The sequence below is a fragment of the Spinacia oleracea genome, chromosome 1, assembly GCF_020520425.1.
Source record: "Spinacia oleracea cultivar Varoflay chromosome 1, BTI_SOV_V1, whole genome shotgun sequence".
Classification (NCBI taxonomy): Eukaryota; Viridiplantae; Streptophyta; class Magnoliopsida; order Caryophyllales; family Amaranthaceae; genus Spinacia; species Spinacia oleracea.
Window position 1 is genome coordinate 69,559,035 of NC_079487.1, and position 19,575 is coordinate 69,578,609.

The window sequence follows — 19,575 nt, forward strand, 5'->3', positions numbered from 1 at the left end:
GGTTCGAGATTAACGCTGCATGTTGTTCGTGTTGAATTATTTTATTTTCTTGGAATTTTGTGTTTGTTTTATCATAATCACAGTCTATTTAGATTTTTGGTGCTATAAATTGTTGAATTTCTTACATTTTTGGGTTTTTATGATAATCACACCAAGATGGAAGACTAATCCTGATTGATATCTTATTGACTATTGATTTTGACCATGGAATCAGTCAGGTCATGGGTCGTTCAACACAAGCTTCGTGCCGTCGGTAATTTTCATAATTCATCTAAATTTAAATTATACTCCGTAATTGATTTTGCCCTGATTTGGTTTTCTCTCAAAATTACTGGGTGCGAAATGATGCAGCGACCGAGCTCGAGTATTCCGGCAATAATTTGAAATGGCAAGCAGAAGGATCTCTTCTTTCTTATATCGCTTACTTTCAACTTATCTCACCTCTCCTGTTGGTAATTTTCAATAATCTCCCATTTCTATTCTCCAATTTTGATTAACTTTTTTGTTAATAATATTTGTTTCTTTGATCTTCTATTTGTTTTTCGTGGGTTTGTTATTTTTTTCTTTCACAATTTTGTTTAGTTATTTATAGTAAATTCCCCAGTTTTTTTCCTCTTTAGAAGCTGGCAATATGGCAATTTTTTTAAATTTTGCTCCTTTTATGTTAATGATGTGTTTGTTAGTCAATCTGATTTGCTGGGTTTGTTGATCACTCTGCTGACTATTCTCATCTGTTCTTGGATTTTGAATTGGACCCATAATTCTGGGTTTTTAGGGAAATGATATACCCTTTGAGTATGGCCATTTTAAGACAGTTAACACCTGATTAATTTGCAGCACCATATTTTTTTGTGTGTAGTTTCAATTGGTTTTAAAGTATTGCATGAAGCTAGACTAGAAAACATATTTTTGCTGTCAATTAAACTGTGAAGCTATATTTGTTGGACAATATGATTTCCCTTTGTTAAATGAATGAGACTCCCAAGTTCCTAATCGCGATTATCACACTAGGCATATATATGTAATTATGTACTCGATCCCTTCGTCTGATAATGTTCAATTTGTAATTTATTTACATTACCTTTTTCCTACAGAAGTTGCGAAATTTCCCTCAAAACCTCTACCCCCATCTCAACCTGGTGAAGTTTTGATTGATTTTATTGCTATTTTTTTTTTGTATGAGGGTTTCTGGTAAATTGGTGGTTTTAATTTAGGTTTGAGCATCTGGGTTGTTATTTGGATTGTCTATGTTGATTCTGGTGTCTGATGACTGTTATGGTTTGATTTGAGCAAGTGGGTTGTTGTTAGTTTGGAGATTGAAGTGTTATTTTTGTGTGTTTGCTTTGAATTTATGTGTGGGTTAGATCCTACTTTGTATTACCTTGGGTTGTTTTGTATGCTTGATTTGTTCTCCTGCTTGCAATTGTAGTCAGAGCCTTAAAAGTGGCGTACTTGCTTGAGTTATAGACACTAAACATGTTTTTCAATGCTAAGAAACATTCATGTTCAATGAAAAGTCGGTTTACATGCCAGGTTGAATTGTTGTAAGCAATCTTGACCTTAAAAATCGTAACTTGGATATCTATTAGGATTTAATGTGGTACATTTTTAATTTAATGCATAATGAAAGGCATGGTAATTTGCTGACAATTGTTAAATGATGAGTTTCATTATTATTGATGTACTGTTGTTCTTCCATGGGTAGCTGATTCTAAGCTTGATGCCTTTCAGTTTTTTACACTTTGTTTGTCTTGATTGATATTTGTATAGTATGCTCTTTATGAGCCTATTTGATATTTGTATAGTATGCTCTTTATGAGCCTATTTGATCTATCAGCAAATTATAGAAATTGAGAATAGGTATTTTGATTTTTGACTCTCTCAAGTTTGTTCTGAAGTCTAATTATATACTTTTTGCCACGGTACAACAACAACAAAGCCTTAGTCCCAAAATTGTATACTTTTTGCCACGGTAATACCGCAATTTACTCTTCTTTCTGTCTGTCGTTGGGTACATAATTTGATTTTTTGGTGATTGAATTTGATTGGTGATTGAATTTTTTGGTGATTGAATATTGATTGGTGGTTTCCTCAGAATTTTCAACGATCTTTGTTTGAATTTGGTTGATTTTTTGGCAGGTCGAAGTTGAAGGATGATTCTATTATATTTTTTGAGAGAATATCATGTTAGGAATTGAAAAAAGTTGAGGCGATTAGCTTCGAGAAGAGCAGTGATACGACTCCCTGTCAACTCATCGCTTGATGTAATGGTTTTTGTTGTTGCTCAATACCGTGAGATGAATACTAACAGCAGCAAGAACACTGCAAAGAAGATATATTCTTTTGCAGGAGACTGGGCTGGTCTAAATTTAGATACTTTACTTTTTGATATATGTTGTTGGACTGGCACAATATTACCATAATGTTGTTGGACTTCTTTTATATGTTGTTGGACTTCTTTTAAATTTTGGACTTCTATTATATGTTGTTGGACTTCTTTTATTTTTTGTTCCAATATCATAATGTTAGAATGAAAGAAATTGCTTGATAGCCAATGCTATTAGAATATGTATTTAGTTGTATTTTAGTTAAGATTATGAGATACCATGGAAGCTATGAGCGAGAAAAGGAAGTTGAGTCATCTAAATGTTAACAGGTGATTGACTGACTACATGGCTCATTTTAGGCCTGCCATATAGTTTTGTAGCTTCTTTAGTTCCTATCAGTTTATGTTGATCTATTGATTTTGTATGATGTGGGCTGCATTTTAGCTATTTTGAATTTTGTCTCTGATTGGGTTCATGAACTTGCACAATGAGAAGCAGATGAGTAACATAAATGTTGCTTGGAACAATATTTAGTTTTTATACAACCTCGCACGCATCGCGTGCATATAAGACTAGTAAAATCAAGATTGGGTCTCACCAAGTGAATCACTCCTCTCGTTATGTGGCGGGCTAAGAAACCAAATACGGTCCGTTCACTTACCTCCCCATTATGAACTTTCATACTATCAAATGAGTAGTAGCATCTCTCAACTCACAACACTCGTGTGTTTGAAAGTTATCCTAAACACTCAACCTACGCCAGAGTCTACTCGAAATGCACATATACTCTACAATCCTTGATAGACGACTACTTTCAACCTATTTTTGTACACACATTGCATGATGATCAAAAAGAAGTTTTATTAAGCTTGTAATGTTGGCCGGGTATAAACAAGGGGTAAGAAAATTTTTGGGAAATGTGAGCATAGAGCCTAACTTGGGGAGAAAAATATCGAAAAAAAACTATCGGCATAAGATGCCAATCATCATATCCAAAATACTATAAACTTATCAATAACCAAAATACAACCATAAGGGAAGAAGTAACTAATAATACTTCCTCCGATTTTTAATACTCAAAACGTTTGTGATTTCTACACTATTCACATATTATATTTTGATCATCTTATACGTAAGACAAAACATAGTCATGTGGGATCTTGTTAGATTCGTCTTAATGTGTATTTTAAAAATATTAACTTTTTAAATTTTTACTTAAAGAGAATTGAAGATATTAATGATCATAATTTTGTATTGGCATGCATGAAAGTGACAAACGTTGCGAGTAAAAATGAACAGGGGAAGTATAAAATATGAATCAACTTTTACCCTTTTGCTTGTCTTTCTAAACTACAAAAACAAATAACATATTTTTTTGATTTGTTCTTTTTTTTTTGAAGAAATAACGACAAAAATAAAAGCTAAATATGTACAAGTTAGAATACCCATAACTACAAGCGTTCTAGGTGCCAACAACTAAGTACACCTCTTCCTTATTAACCAACACCCATAATACAACCTTGAACAATACATGGCCTAGTGTGCCAAATATCCAACTAAAACAACCATAACCAACAAAAGAAAGCTCCCTTAAGTTAGACTTGGGACAAGTAACCAATGGGGCTAAATGGGTTATTTTTGTGGAGGTAACTAGAAAAAACGGTCAAGGCTAAGCATGAGAATAAAAAACAGGAACAAAAGTATCTAAATTCATCTGGAGGCTTCCTAAAGAATAGCCTTTTAACATGCACAAAGTACATGTGTGTTAAGCGCACTAATAGTAAAAACCAAAGACTCATATCATTGTAAAACTAGGAAATTAAGCACTCGGGAGAATTTAGGCTCAAAACCTCACATCTAACCACAATCCAGCAATATGCATATGACAAGTTGGACAACGTTTATCTTCATCAAGGGTCAATGCAACCATAATTCATATAAAAAACAACGATTCCATATTGCTCACCTGTATTATCATCTTGAATCATCAAAAAATTTGGAACCAAGGGGGCACATGGAATTAAATGTCTCCTCTCATCAGTAAGCACGTATTTTTGGATTTTTTATTTTTGAAAACAATAAAACAACTCTAGAAAGCAAAAACACACCAAGACAAAACTAAAACACACCGAAAAGAAAAAAAATAGAATGGAGGTAGGGAAGAAGAGAAATCATACCTATATATACAAGAGGTGTGAACGCCCCCCCCAGCTAAATCAGACAATGTCCTCATTGGCCCAAAGGGGTACGAAGTCATCACCAATATCATCATCATCACCATCATTATCACCCTCACGACCACCACTCGTCTCCTCTCTGTTACCTCCGGCACCATAACTCCCTTCCCCACCTACATGGGTAGTGGGCATATAAGTGCCTTGGGTGTCGAGAACATCATAACCACCCGGCGGGTACTGAAACCATGAAGGGTGATTCCTAGACTCACCAACAACGGCCTGACTAGCGTAATAATCGTATATGAGGAACATAACTCTCTGATGATCACTCTCACAATCAAATCGACTCTCAAATCGGATCGAAACGAGAGGTAAGAGCCTCTAGGTGGAGCTCTAACTGCTAGAATCGAGCATAGATAGTCTCTGGATCTAAGGGACCGGGCTCACCAGGATTGCCCGCAACCATGTTGCATCACCAAAATAGGCCTTATGTGGTATAGGCTGCAAAGCATTTGTAGGAAGTTTCTCATCAGGGATGTCATATAGGTAGCTTTCTTGATCAAGAAGGAAGCCCATGAGATTACTAGGCATTGTAAAAAGCCCCCTTCCACTAACCATCCATAAGATCTCACTGGGCCTTAAATTCTCACGGTGTGGCTTGATTCACCCTTGCCAGTCTAAATATAAAAGTGTGATAGCGTTTCCGCCTACAACATGGTCATCGGCCGGCGGCACAAACCCTGCAAGACCCACAACAAGATGAGTGATCATGCCCCCAATCATGATGGGGGCACTAGTACAAAATAGGCTTATAGCAACGGTAATAAACCGTTATCATAGACCAATTATCCGTTGTAATAGGCCTATAACGGTTTAAAAACCGTTACCAATAGGGGGCGTTGCTATGAGTCTATGGCAACAGTTTTCTGGATTTAGGCAACAGTTATGATAAATTGTTGCCTTAAATAACTATGGCAACGCCTTTTATAGGTAACAGTTTTAACCTGTGGCAACAGTTATTCAACAACTTAAGTCAACAGTTACACACTTAAGGCAACAATTTTCGTCAACTTAAAACAACACTTATTAGCTTGTTGTTGCTTAAGTTTTAAACTAAGGCAACGCTTTCTTATACTTATGGTAACTCATCCAATTGTATCTATAACAACACTTTCTATTGAGTTTATGGCAACGCTTTTGGTTTCGACTATGGAAACACTTTTGGTTTGGATTATGACAACACTTGCAACTAAGTTTATGTCAACGGTTTTATTTGAGTTTATGGCAACACTTGCAATTGAGTTTATGGCAACACTTGCTATTGAGTTTATGGCAATGCTTTCAAGTGAGCTTATAACAACGCTTTCAATTGAGCTAAAGCTACATTCTCAAATCGATTTAGTTATCCATATACATGCAATACATATGACCTGCGTAAAATAAGATTTTCAAAAAAATGTGTACATTTCAAGTAGCTTAATTTTATAAGCATAATATCTATTACAATTTGAAGGAAATAATGCCCTTGGTCCAAGTATGCATTTAATGTTAAGTCTAATAAATGCGGTTCAGTATTAATTGACAAGTTAATAATTCAGTGAGATCAAGTGAGCTGAATGCCTAGCTAGAGGCCGCTTCAGTTCAAGTGGAATTAATGATATTAATCCACAACTTACTCTTGACTGAACCCGTAGGGTCACAAAAATAGTACGTAAACGGATTAAGTATTTAATGGCAATAAATACTCCATATATGGATATTCGGAATCAACGGATCTTGGTTTCAGTGGGAGCTAAGATCGTCAAAGGCAAGCAAATGAATACTCCGGAAACGATGATATTGCCGGAAACGAAAATATGGATCGTATCGGAAATATAAATATTATCCAAGTCGTAGATGTTGCCGAAAACGGAAACATGGTACGTATCGGAAAATATTATCGAAAATGGAAATATTGCCGGAATCGGAAATATTGCCGGAAACGGAAATATTGTCAGAATCGGAAATATTGTCGAAATCGGAAAATAATTCCGGAAATGGAAATATTAAATATTTGTTCGAAACGGAAATTAATTCCGGAATCGGAAATATTAAATATTGTTTTTATCGGAAATGAATTCCGGAATCGGAATCGTATCGTACGAATTAGCATCGGACGAGGCCTGCCAGACAAAGGCCCAGCATGAAGCCGGGCCATCGCCCAGCAAGCCAAAGCGCAACAAACACACGCCAAGCCTCGACCAGGCCTAGCGCGAAGCCAAGGCCCAGCCAAGGCTTGGGCGCGCATGCGGAGCAAAGGGGCTGCGACGAGTTGGGCCTTGCGCTGTGCGCTCGGCGTGGGCCGTAAGGCCTACGTGCGGGCGTGCGGTGCTTGTGCGCCACTCGTGTGTGTGTTACTCGAATCCTGAAGCTCCCGGGATTCGTCATAATGATTAAATCTAATCCTAATAGATAAAGTTTATTTAAATAGAGTCCTAGCAGGATTCTAATTAAATAAATTTGTATTATAATAGGATTATAATTCCTTTTCCATAACACTATAAATAGGTGCCTAGGGTCACAGATTTATACACACAATTGAAGTATTCAAAGGTAAGATTTTGAAGCAAAAATCAGCCAAACACTTGTAACCTATTTAGCCGAAATTCTTAGAACCTTAAGGGCGATTCTAGTTGGTCAAGCTTAAGGCGGATCCGGACGTGCTGTGGACTATCTACGGAGGGACAACACTTGGAGTCCTAAAGACTTGTTCTTGTTCGATTCGGGCGCAGCTAGGGAGGGCACGCTACAAAGTGTATGCACCTAAATTATGCTAAATGATTATGTGTAAATAATATGTTTCCTGGCATTAAGGTTTTCCGCATGATTTATGTTTTGTCATATGTATCATAACCTAACACAATTCTCTAAGTAGTAGGACATAATGTTAGCTCTATTTTTTTAAAATGTACATAATATTTATGTGCCATAACCGGAGAAACCCTATAAATCTTCCCATATTTAAAGTAGCTTGTAATTCTTGAATATATGCACTATCCTGCACAACAAACAAATCAAGTGTAACATTTTCATAAAAAACTTATTATCAATGAATAAAATCAAAACACGTAAGAAAAAAGAAGCTGAACATGAATGACAAAAGCTAAACCTTAAGCATAATGGGTAAAGGACAACTTTTTCCAACATCTAATAATTCATGTAAATTTATCAAGACTTTCATTTAAGGATCTATTACAAAAGTAGTATGTAACAAAAATGATAGTTAAAGTGAAAAATTCGGCAGAATTTCGTTTAAAATTGGACAATCCACAAAAATGAAACTAATTAAAACCTGTTCCAAATCTATATGATAAATAATTTCAATCCAATGCAAGAAATTTTGAGACAATAAAGAAATTGAAAAAGAAAAATAAGGTACAAAAAAAATAAGATTCATATCATCTACCATTCACAAGTCAAATTCCAAGGAGAGAAATAAAAGTGTAGATTTAATGGCTAAGCTAAAACTTAGCCATATCATCTACTATTCTGTGCCGAATTTTGAACTTAGGCAGCATTGGTCTGGGACAATGCCATATATGCTGTATGAGACAACATTTTCAAAATACAATTCAAACACTAGAGCAATACTGGTAGAGTAATAGCAATCAAGTTAGCCAAAACCAACAACGTGAAGGAAATAATGCCCTTGGTCCAAGTATGCATTCTATGTTAAGTCTAATAAATGCGGTTCAGTATTAATTAACAAGTTAATAATTCAGTGAGATCAAGTGAGCTGAATGCCTAGCTAGAGGCCGCTTCAGTTCAAGTGGAATTAATGATATTAATCCATAGCTTACTCTTGACTGAACCCGTAGGGTCACACAAATAGTACGTAAACGGATCAAGTATTTAATGGCATTAAATACTCCATCTATGGATATTCGGAATCGACGGATCTTGGTTTCAGTGGGAGCTGAGATCGTAACAGGCAAGAAATGAATGCTCCGGAAACGATGATATTGCCGGAAACGGAAATATGGATCGTATCGGAAATATAAATATTATCCAAGTCGTAGATGTTGCCGGAAACGGAAACATGGTACGTATCGGAAAATATTATCGGAAATGGAAATATTGCCGGAATCGGAAATATTGCCGGAAACGGAAATATTGTCAGAATCAGGAAATATTGCCGGAATCGGAAAATAATTCCGGAAACGGAAATATTAAATATTTGTTCGAAACGGAAATTAATTCCGGAATCGGAAATATTAAATATTGTTCGTATCGGAAATGAATTCCGGAATCGGGAAATTAATCGGAAGCGTATCGTACGAATTAGCATCGGACGAGGCCTGCCAGACGAAGGCCCAGCACGAAGCCGGGCCATCGCCCAGCAAGCCAGCGCGCCACAACGCACCAGCCAAGGCTGCGCCAGGCCCACCGCAAGGCAGGCCCAGCGCGCGCCAACGCTGCGGCAGCGTGTGGGCCTCGCAGCAATGGGCTGCGAGCTCGCGGGCTGCGCGCGCGCGCATGGCGCCCCTCGTGGGCTGCTGTGCGTGCGTGTGTGTTGGTGTGCTATACGAATCCTAAAGCTATCAGGTTTCGACTAATGATTAAATTCCTAAACCTAAAAGGATGAATTAATTAAGTAAGAATTCTATTAGGATTCTAGTTTAATTAATTCGTATACTAATAGGATTACAATTCCCTTTCCATACCTCTATAAATAAAGGCCTAGGGTCATTATTTTGTATAGAGTATTCAAGTATTCAAAGTGATTTTGAGAGCAAAAATTCAGTCATACAATTGCCTATACTAGCCGAAAATTCTAAGTACCTTAAGGGCGATCCTAGTTGGTCAAGCTTAAGGCGGATCCGGACGTGCTGTGGACTATATACGGAGGGACGACACTTGGAGTCCTAAAGACTTGTTCTTGTTCGGTTCGGGCGCAGCTAGGGAAGGCACGCAACAAAGTGTATGCATCTAAACTATGCTAAATGATTATGTGTAAATAATATGCTTTCCTGGCTTTATGGTTTTTTCCGCATGATTTATGAATTGTCATATGTATCATAACCTAACAGTGGTATCAGAGCCTCTTATTATTTTCATAATCTAAATTGCATGAACATGGTTAAATATTACAAATTTGCAAGAATTAAAAAGGGTGATTAATTTTCGTAATTGTTAATTAATTGCAAATTGCGTTTATTTAATTATACGTACGCAGTTTTTCGGCAGTTTCTTCGTTACTCATCCAAATCGAGTGATTTTTGTGTCAATTCCGCATGTAAAAGTAATTCTAAAATTTTGACAAAAAGAATTTTTTTCGGCCGAAACCAGAATTCTCAAATTCGAAGCCTAACTATGACTTTTCGGAGGTTTTAGTTTTTCGAATGCAAAATTTCGTAAATTTAAGATGTTAAATTAAATATTTGCGATTCTTGTTGATAAATCTTGAATTTTTGATTGACCTACTGTATATGTTTAACAAGTTTGAATGCCTAGCCTTGTTAATTATGCAATCTAATTTGTAATTATGATTAATTTGTTGAAAATTGGAATAATTTAGAATTAATTTAATTTTCATAATTAGTTATAATTTAATTAGATACCTATGATTAAAAACCACCATAAAAATTGTAAATTTATGTTAAATTTTAATTTTTTATGACCTAGACTTGAATCCATTTAATCGGAAATCAATTAAATAATAAATTTTCGATTTTTCGCCCTAAAATTATGAAATTAATATTATTTATTAATTTGTCATTAATTTTGAATATAAATTTTAAATTTTTTATGCGATTCGCTCATATAACTTGCACGCACAAAGCAATGGACGCTACGTGTTACCCTTAAGGGGTGTTGTATAGTGCGGGCATGTGACGACGAGCAAGGGAGCTCGTCGCCCATGCGGTACGAATGCAATGAGCAAGGCCATGGTGCACGAGCACAAGGCAGCAGCCCTGCCTTGTGTCGTGGGCTGTGTGCGATGGGCGAATGGCCGAGGGCGAGAGCAAGGCACGAGCAGTCGCGTGTGGGCAGCAAGCGAGCTGCGCCACAGCGCGCACTGCCTCGCGCAAGCTCGCGTGCCACGAGTGCTACGCCCAGCATCGATCGCTCGCGCGCAGCGAGTGCTATTGCGACGTGCGACGAGCGCTGCGCCCAGCGATGGCGTGCAGCGTGCTTGTTGCGACGTGCGACGAGCGCTGCGCCCAGCGATGGCGTGCAGCTTGCTTGTTGCGACGTGCGACGTGCGCTGCGCCCAGCGATGGGCTGCGGCAGCATGCTTGTTGCGTCGAGCGTTGGCGCGCGCAGCGAGCACCAGCTCGCGTGATGCCTTGCGATGGTGAGCAGCAGCGATGCGACGCAGCGCATGGGCTGCGCGCACATGGCCAGCGATGGCTGTGTGCGTGTGGCCCATGGGCGTGCGTTGCGTGGGATTGTTGCGTTGCGATTAGATCGTTTTGAAATTTTAATTTGAAATTTTCAGTTTACGTAATTTTAATTAATTTTAAAATTAATAATTTAAATTATTTTCTTGGATTTTAATTTTGAATATTGTAATTATAATAAATTTTATTTATTCTAATTATTTTACTAAAATTAAAATCATGAATTAATTTAAATACGACTGAAATTAAATTAAACTTTTTGGATTCAATTATAAATTTATATGAGCTTTAAATTTTAGTTAAATTTGTATGTTTCCGGTTAGACTAGAAATACATTTTTATGTTTAAAATTAGTAAAGCATATGAATTTATTGGTTTAAGTGGGAGCCCTTTTTAGTCATAAACTCTTGATTAGGTCTACAAATCCTTAAGGTTAAAACAACTTGATTAGAATTAATAAGGACTGAATAATTGGTAGATTATTGGTGCCCTTGATTAATTGCTGCAAATGTTTACGTGATGCATAATGTGTTTTACTAACCAGCTATGTGGGCCATTCATGTTAATGAATGGGTGAATGGTATATATTGTATATGTACTGTTTTGTAGGTTATGAAGTGACTAGTATGGCCCAAATAGGATAGAAAATATGGTATGCGTACCATTAATTTGAATGTAATTGGTCTAAAGTACCAAAGTTGTTTTTCAATTCAAATATGGTTTGCGTACCATCAAATAGTTGTAATTAGTTTTAATTATAGCTTATTCTATTTGAAGAAAATGGTGCCTCCCACGGAGATTTTCAAGACGGACTTTGAAGTTGAAGCTTCAAGATGAAGTCGGGCCATACTAGATCACATTTATCTTATGCATGCTTTAAGTTATTTATTGCTTTAAATATGTCTTAATTATGCATGAGATTGTGGCTTGATTATGTTGCATGATTAAGGATTTTAGTTCACTTAAAATCTAACCAACATAGTAAGAGCCTTAAGTTCCAAACTTAAAAATTGAGTTATAAGGTGCCATGCCAAAATATACACTTGCTTGGATATCCTTTACATCAATCTAGTAATAGTTTTCGCTCAGCGAGGTGTTACTTATTGGTCCTAAAGGGGCAAGGTACACAAATAATTGTGAGTACATGTTAGTTTTGGTGAAACTCAACGATATAAGTAAGGAGTCCTTTTATGTCGTGGCAAAATCGATAGGTTTACCTAATAAGTTCTTAGACGTACCTATCAACCAAGAATAGTTTCTAGACTATTAGCAAAAGGCTTTTGCTTACCTAAAATGTTTTAGAATTGAGTCGACAAACTGTGCTTAATTCTTCAATGGTTTTAGGGTCTTGGAATCATTTTATTCACACCTGCCGGAACAATAAATTCGAATAAAATGCTAATAACTTGTTGAAATCGCATGATTGCTTTAATTTTCAAGTTATTACTCATGATAAATGTTTAGACTTTGCATGCTTCAATGTATGTTTTAATTATTGTTTATAATTAAATATCTTGCACTGCGGTAAATCCTTTTAGAAAGGTAACAGTAAATTTCCTTGATTATTAGTGAATCCAAGAACGATTCACGGAAATGAGAGAAAATGAGCAATTTAAAATGTACGTTTCTTATAGCGACTTTTATGGTTGTTTTCGAGTATCAAAATCGAATGGCAAACCAATTGGTGCTTGTGAATTCAAAATACACTGTAGTTTTGAGATCATAAAGCATTGAGCTTAAACGCTCAGCTTTACCAATGGTTAACAACCTAAACATCTTTGTCCATTTAATTCTCGAATGAGTCTAGTCCCTAGACATTCGAGTAGATCGATGCTTAGAGAACTTTAGAAGCTTCTAGTAAGATCATCTAGTTAAAACAAAATATTCAACATAAATTAAAATGGTAAAGAACCTTGTTGGTGACATTGGACATGTCTAACAAAGTATAAAAGTCAACACTAAAGAATTCAATTCTTAAGACTATAAGAAAGGGTACGAGAAATAGGAAAACAAGGAACAAATGAAAGGAATTTACGATTCCGTTTCTACCTATAAGTTTGTGTTTAAAGAGAAGTGACCTAGCAATCAAACTTCCTTGGTATCATATACCGCTTGAGGTTCTTACTTCGGTAATAACTCAAACAATGGAAGCTAGGCTACACTAATGACCTACAAGTGAGAAATGAAGCATGGCAATGCTACATTAGTTGTAGGGTCATCTAGTTTGTTTTAAGTCCTTTCAAGGCTGGAACTTAATGGCTATTTTGTTCCATAATCAGCATACCTAAATACTCCATCTATGGATATTCGGAATCGACGGATCTTGGTTTCAGTGGGAGCTGAGATCGTCACAGGCAAGAAATGAATGCTCCGGAAACGATGATATTGCCGGAAACGGAAATATGAATCGTATCGGAAATATAAATATTATCCAAGTCGTAGATGTTGCCGGAAACGGAAACATGGTACGTATCGGAAAATATTATCGGAAATGGAAATATTGCCGGAAACGGAAATATTGTCAGAATCAGGAAATATTGCCGGAATCGGAAAATAATTCCGGAAACGGAAATATTAAATATTTGTTCGAAACGGAAATTAATTCCGGAATCGGAAATATTAAATATTGTTCGTATCGGAAATGAATTCCGGAATCGGGAAATTAATCGGAAGCGTATCGTACGAATTAGCTTCGGACGAGGCCTGCCAGACGAAGGCCCAGCACGAAGCCGGGCCATCGCCCAGCAAGCCAGCGCGCCACAACGCACCAGCCAAGGCTGCGCCGGGCCCACCGCAAGGCAGGCCCAGCGCGCGCCAATGCTGCGGCAGCGTGTGGGCCTCGCAGCAATGGGCTGCGAGCTCGCGGGCTGTGCGCGCGCGCATGGCGCCCCTCGTGGGCTGCTGTGCGTGCGTGTGTGTTGGTGTGCTATACGAATCCTAAAGCTATCAGGTTTCGACTAATGATTAAATTCCTAAACCTAAAAGGATGAATTAAATAAATAAGAATTCTATTAGGATTCTAGTTTAATTAATTCGTATCCTAATAGGATTACAATTTCCTTTCCATACCTCTATAAATAAAGGCCTAGGGTCATTATTTTGTATAGAGTATTCAAGTATTCAAAGTGATTTTGAGAGCAAAAATTCAGTCATACAATTGCCTATACTAGCCGAAAATTCTAAGTACCTTAAGGGCGATCCTAGTTGGTCAAGCTTAAGGCGGATCCGGACGTGCTGTGGACTATCAACGGAGGGACGACACTTGGAGTCCTAAAGACTTGTTCTTGTTCGGTTCGGGCGCAGCTAGGGAAGGCACGCAACAAAGTGTATGCATCTAAACTATGCTAAATGATTATGTGTAAATAATATGCTTTCCTGGCTTTATGGTTTTTTCCGCATGATTTATGAATTGTCATATGTATCATAACCTAACACAACGAAAGGTAAACATATACGGAGAAGAAGTAGTAGAAGCAGCAAAACAGACCTGCAGTATAACCCCAACCAACTACACAAAACGCACCAGTACCCTACCTGTCCATCATACCATACAAACTGTTAGTTTTACCCGGTTAGAAAATTAAACCTGAGTTGGTCTAATGATGACTACCAAAGTCTCCATCCATCATAAAAGAATGGGAAGTAAGAAGGACTGAATCACTATGTAGGGATAGGATAATATGATTAAAATGAAAAAATATGATAAATTCTGCAAAACAACAGCTGAAAACCGCACAACACAGCTGCACTGAAAGAAACACAAACGAGGAAAACAGATCAAAACGAAACTGAACAAGCAACCGACCAGAACAGAACTGAATGGCAAAGAAGATTAGAACTGAACTGAACAAGCAACCGATCAGAACAGAACTGAACGGCAAAGAAGATCAGTTTAATACTCTAGTTTCTCACCCTTTTAAATAAATAATGCACTATTTTATCTGGCATATAATGATATTAGTTTAAGTTCAATACGATTCAAGATTCGAGGACAAATCTTTCCTTAAGGAGGGTAGATTGTAATAACCCGTATTTATTATCATTACCACTAAGTAGTACCTTAAAATAATATCCTACTTTGTCAATTAAAATATTTATAAAATGTGTTTTACTGTAGATAACAATAAGTAGTTATCATTTGATTATTTTAATATTTATAAAATGTGTTTTACTATAGATAACAATAAGTAGTTATCATTTGATTATTTTAATATTTATAAAACGTGTTTTACTAAAGATAATAATAAGTAGTTATGATTTGGTTATTTTGATAAACTATTTGATAAACTTATGAGGATTTAAATTAGATTGGAAATATCCTTACCCCACTATCTAGCTTATTACGGCAAAATCTCGAACTAATTATAGTTGATCTAGGCTCAAGCTTATCCCACCCTTATCTTGTGTTGTTTACATAACTAACCCTCAAGATTGCACTATCAAATACGATCAGCTTCTTATGATCTTATCACCTCTACCCTCAACCAAAAGAATCGTATCAAACTAAACTCACCTTATCATTTTCCATTGCAGACTTATTCAAACCAATAAAAGATAAGGATTATCACTTCATAAATTTAGCTCATCCTTTGTAAACCCTTGGATTTCACTACTTATAAATACACCCTCTATTGCCCACCTACAAGCTTTGCAACCCTAAATACTTATTCAAGTTCCATTTGAGACCACCGTACAAAGAAAACAAAACCAATAGTCGAACGTCGAAGTAACTCTCATCAACTTTCGGCACAACCGAATCACCATCAAACTATATCAAAAACCACCACGAAAAACACCGGTTCATAGTCCTCACGACTCTCTTCGTAACCGGCCTTTCCCCTCTAATAACCGTTGATAAACAGAGGTACGGTAATCAACCAAAGTTGACCTATCGTTCATATATATATATATATATATGTATGTCGCATTTCATAGTCTGATTTAACTAGATGTTTATAATTTGGCGGCATTACCATTTTCTTAGCCATGAACAAATCCCACGTGTGTATATGGGAAACAAAATACAATGATCTCTCTTATCCTATTATTGTTCTTTTAAAGGTACTAATATTTTGGTAAACATATCTCTTAAAATAAATATGAGTATTAGTATTGACACTATTGCTTGTGTCGTTTTCTTCTTAAAAATCCTCTTTAAACCTAGAGAACAATTACTATAATATACACAGTAAGAATTATTATGTTAGCAGATACATACTATACGGTATGTGACGCTAATATTGATAATATACGAAAGTTTAGTGCACTAGAAATCCTAGATAGATAGTTACTAATATACGATGTATACATGTTTGTAGAGTCCGTAGAGCGGGAAGATCTCTAATAGTGTTCGTGTGTTTGATTTGTGAAGCTAAGCTTAATAAGGTAAGTTACTATGTTCACCGTTTCGTTAAACCGTGTAAAAAATATGGTTTTGATGTGCCTTACGTGTGTTATGATTGTACGACATGTTTTGGAAACTAACTTTGACCATGCCTTATTTAGATTCTTTACACTTCGTATATATGTTCTTCCATGAATCATAGCCGTGTTTAATTTTGTTGGTTTTAGTTGGATAAACAATGGAAGTAACCAAGATAACTAGTATATATGGTTTACTCGTGTTTATTGGCTTATTCGATATAAATCATGATGATGAGATAGTTGGTGGAGTTGACAGTTGGTTAATAGCAAAATTTCTTTGGCTCTAATAATGTAAGGGGAGTCTGATGAAAATAGTTTCGCATAAATGTCGAAATAAATGCGTAAATGAGCTGCTTATATATATATATATATATATATATATATATATATATATATATATATATATATATATATATATATATATATATATATATATGATATGTGTATGGGTGTATGGGTGTCTGATCACGCCGGGACTAATTAAAAAGTATCTACGTAAAGTGGAATACGCTTGGTTGGTAAGACATCTTAGGCAGGATCCCCTAAGGTGATGAACATATTGGTGGTACGACACAACGTGTCTTAATATTTTAGTCGGAGCTAACTAGCACGACCTATGCTTATTCTACTCCTTTGAGTTAAAAACACTCACTGGGGGGTGTGCACACTTAAGGACTAAGACCTATTTTGGTGGTTACACCCATTAGGGTGGTAGTCTCGAACTACAATTATGGTGGAATTATCTTGTTCTCTTACCTCTAAGTAATTAATGAACTGTTAATTATGGACTGAGTGCGTGTGCTTGTTACGTGCTAGTTGTGCATGAAATGTTTTTAAGATAAAATGTTTTCCAAAGTAAGAAAAAGGTTTTCGAAAATTGTTTTACAGGGTGAAGTAGTACTTACTCAATTTCCACTGATTTGTGGTTTCTTTTCTGTATATGTTTTTTCCAATTTACAGGTATGCATGGCACATCATGAGCGACCGTTTCACAACATTAGTAGCAAGTTATTAATAACGTAGATCAACTAAAGACAATCAGTTGGGTTTTATTTAATTCAGTTTGTAACGACATTTTGGGTAGTTGGTTTAAGTTATCTAATTGTGACAATGTTGGTTTAATTATAAAGGTTGGATTATTGATAGATAATATAGCCTTACATTTGGGTTGTAGCCTAAATGTGGCGGTAATACCCTTAATTCATTATTTTATGCTTGCGCTATAAGTCTTAAACAGGTATGGAAATTGGGGGTGTTACAATCAGCATTGAACTGAACAAGCAACCGATCAGAACAAAACTGAACGACAAAGAAGATCAGAACTGAACTGAGAAGCAACACAGATCAGAACTGAATTGAACAACAAGTCTCTAAAGGCTAAACACAACCAATCTAATACTTCTAACTAATGACAACAAGTCTCTAAAGGCTAAGTACTTATTGGATATGTGTCTGCCAGGGAATCAATACTTAAACCATAACCAGACTAGGCACAGAAGAATAGCATAGGCACACAAAAGGTGAAGAACCAGATCAGACACAAAAGCTAAAGAACCAGAACCATTGAGTTCAACTTAAAGCTAAAGATTGGGCAACTCAATGAATCGAGAGATGTTAGGGAGTTGGGAATTCCTAACCTGACTTTCCACAAACCTAATATAAGTGTTAAGATCAGGATCTCCAGACAGTGGGGAACAAAACTAAAGACAAATAATGCCAATCTCAACCTAAAACACAACCAAGCATAACTAATTTCATATCAGAAGGTGTAGTATGTCAAATATAATCCTTGGTTGAACCTTCACTTAGAAACCAATGAACCTGATTCACGTAAGCTATAACTATAGCACCAAGAGCAACTTCTTTCAACCTGGTACCAGGTCCTTCCTAAATGAAGCAATTCGGTGAAGTCCTCTTAGACTGATTATTGCACAATTCCTGAAAGAGCTATAAACTGACTAGGGCACCTAAATCATCCCTTCTTCAATAAATATGTACCAACAGACATCTCAAGAAAAACACTTACCCCAACAAAACCAGCAAACAAGCGACCAACCATGCCACAAGACCAAAAAACATAGACACAAGAGGAAAAGCAAACCAACAAAACTAGCAAAGCAAATTTTCTGACCTGCATCACTCAGTGAAACAATTATCAGACCCTTTATTTTATGAAAAAGAAACCAAAAGAAAAAAGAAGGGAGAACTCATACAGTCTAAACCCGATGGGAGAAGGCACTACTAGCCTAACTTCCAGTGAAAAGATCTTAGGAACAACATGAAATTCAGACCCAATATTCCCGTTATACAAGGCAACTTTATTGATCTGGAAGGAATGTTATTCAAACCTACATTCTAAATATTAAAGGGACTCAGGGAGAATAGATGTCACTGCTACCATTAATCATGTGAGTGTTCTGCGGATAATCAAGCTTAAATGGTAGCGAAGTTTCTCAGGTCCTGGAGCAGAAAAGGCTCTCTTGAATCCTTGTTTTGTTTCAGGTGGAGTTGCAATTAATCCTATGAGTATTGCACCACATTTAGTTCATATAAAAAGATATTGAAACATAACAGAAATGAGCCATGAAACCAGGACATTTATATAATCACAAGTAATCATCTTAGCTTTATAAGAAAAATTAGCCATCAAACTTTAGCTGGACTCACACAGAAAACTAACTCCAAGAAGTTATACTTGTCCAACCAAAAAAAAGAAGCAATTGTAGTTTTATCTTAGGAAGATATAATGTGTGAACTACTTCTGTAAAACTAATGGTTTTTTAGTTTAACTTTATCATGCTATATGCGAGTTAATGATTCAAACCTTATCCATTTTCTGAATTTTCTTGTACTTGTCCAATAAAATGAAATCCTTCGATCAAAGTGGACTTCGTATTATAAATGTCTAAGATAAAGTGATACCTACATATTCTTTCTCCCCCTCTTACTCTTTAGTTTTTTCACATCACATTTATACAACAATATATTATACGTATACAATCACATAATGGTCAACTAATAGAAAAACATCTGTCAAACAACCATGATCGAAAACATTCTTTGTTCAGTCATGTTTATAAGTTCTACACTCTGTTAATACCCACAAAAATGTAAGAATGAAGAATCATATAACTTTATGCTTTCATCATAGTACCCATCTTCAGAGATATCACTAATCCTGATCCATATAATTCGTATAGCTAGTGAAACACACGTGAAAGGAAAAATAATCAAAATTTAAATTTTAGAATTAGAGAAATTGTC

At 36.2% G+C, this 19,575-nt stretch overlaps 1 long non-coding RNA gene across 1 annotated transcript; it reads left to right on the forward strand.

Moving 5' to 3' along the window:
• The first annotated feature begins 350 nt into the window (after positions 1–350).
• Positions 351–2,550, forward strand: LOC130465933 (uncharacterized). The gene is made up of 2 exons (XR_008925955.1): positions 351–452; positions 2,140–2,550. It is a non-coding gene; the product is annotated as an uncharacterized lncRNA (long non-coding RNA).
• Positions 2,551–19,575: the final 17,025 nt, after the last annotated feature.